The following is a 1,968-nucleotide window of genomic DNA, read 5'->3' on the forward strand; positions in this document are numbered from 1 at the left end:
TAAAATCTGATTTACATTTTCAGAATTTGGAATGGATTTTAAGATGGGGTAGAGTTGATGAGAACAGAAGCAAGAAGAAGCATTAAGATACTAACACAGTGTTACTGAGTCCAAGCTTGTACTGCTCACCACAAGAGCAGACCAGTAGAGTGAGAGATGAGTTGCTGGGGCAAGAAATAGTGATTTTTTTTTTATATGAAAACAGCTATTTATTATAGAACAATGTCTAAAAATTAATGAAAGGCTTAAACAACAACAAAAAACATAATTCCACACATGACATTGACTTTGTAGCATGAAAATTCTTAGTGCGAAGAGGCAAGTTTGTTCTTGATGAATTAATATAATAAATTCTTAAGACATGATTCCAAAATATATGTATGAACTGACTTGACATGTTTATAAACATAAGGGCAATTTAAACACTGGTATTAGTTTCCATGAGTTCAATTTAAGGTTAGTGACTGGAGAGTTATATTAGAAAAAAATATCTGAGATAAAATATTCTTTAGGGAGCTACCACATACCTATGTACATTTGAAGACCAAGGGTTAAAAGTTCACTCTTGATGAACACCGCTAAGCAAAGGATGTATAACATCCATCACACGTCTGTTTCAAAAACATGGAACAAACATGTTTCCAAAAGTATACATTTCTTTACAAATAAACATTACAACACTAATAACTATAGAGGAACTGACAGAGTGCGTTCCAAAATATGCTCTCATCACTGAGCCACATCTTAAGGCCTCCACTTTAATCTTGGGGCTTTAAGAACATCTTCTTTGCTTTAATTGGTTTCATGTCTCCATTTTTATCTTCTTCGTAAATGGCACGGTCTCTTTTCTTGGCAAACGTTTTCCCAATTGTCCACACCAAGGTCTCATATCTTCTAGCCATTTCTTCATCTGACACATTGAGTTCCACTGTTTGCTCTTCAACTTCTTCTGCTTTGTTCTTAGCGTTCATCTGAAGCATTAATTTCTCAACCTCAGGATTAAATCCTCTGAATGACATTCTTCCATAGAGAAGATCTTCACACAACAAGAAACGCTGCTCTTCTATAATGAAACTCTCTTTCTCTTTCAGCTCAGGCAAATCAAGTACCAGTGCTCTTCACTAATGATTTTCTTTTCTTCCTCTTCTAGTTGTTTCTTGGTTTCCGAGTCCAGTCCCCTTTGCATGAACTTCACGCGCAACAAGTTCTTGGACAACTTCGTTTTGTGCTCGGCCGCCATACTGACTCCCACCAGGCGCCGCAGTCTGCAACTGAAGAAATAGTGATTTTATTTGGAAAGTCAGAAGACCAAGAAGGTGGTGGACTAGTGCTCCAAAGAAGCACCTTACCTGAGTTAGAATTCAAGATTATTTTATAGAAAAGGGGAGGGAGTGTGGCTGCTTGCTGCAGACTTCTTGATGCTGGAATCTTTTGTTCTTGCAGCTGCCCATGGAGGTCAGAACATGATGTTCCTATAAACTTCCAAAAATATTATCCTCTGTTTGTCTCTATATGAACAGAAAAGTGTTATATGTTTAAAAGTCAGAGCCTTGAGAATGAGCTATCCGGTATATTTCAGGTTATAGGTAACATTCTTTCACAGAAGGTGCAGACAGCATAACCAAGCACAGGTAACAGAGTGTAAAGATAAATCTAAAGGAATAGCTGCAGTTTGAAGTCAGGTTTTTTCTTCTTTGTTACAACAGAAACGCTAGGTTAGTGGAAGGAGCAGCAACTTTTGCCTGAGTGGGACTGCCCAGGCAGGGGATAGAGCATGCATCTCTTTTGAATTCTATCTAGAAAGAGAAATAAGCTCTCATCAGGTAGAGAAAGGAGGAAGAATGTTTCAGAGGAAACAGACATTGCAAATGTACAGAGTATGTTAGGGAAACGGTGAATGTTTATCTCCAGACAGTGGTTTGATCAAAAATGTTGGAAACAGACCAGGAGGGCTTTGAGCAAGTGCAT

At 37.9% G+C, this 1,968-nt stretch overlaps 1 pseudogene; it reads right to left on the bottom strand.

Annotated features, from left to right (window-relative positions):
• Positions 1-758: 758 nt before the first annotated feature.
• On the bottom strand, positions 759-1,240 carry LOC122696212 (annotated as a pseudogene).
• Between the last annotated feature and the right edge of the window lie 728 nt (positions 1,241-1,968).

Source organism: Cervus elaphus, chromosome 6, assembly GCF_910594005.1.
Source record: "Cervus elaphus chromosome 6, mCerEla1.1, whole genome shotgun sequence".
In the NCBI taxonomy this organism is placed as follows: Eukaryota; Metazoa; Chordata; class Mammalia; order Artiodactyla; family Cervidae; genus Cervus; species Cervus elaphus.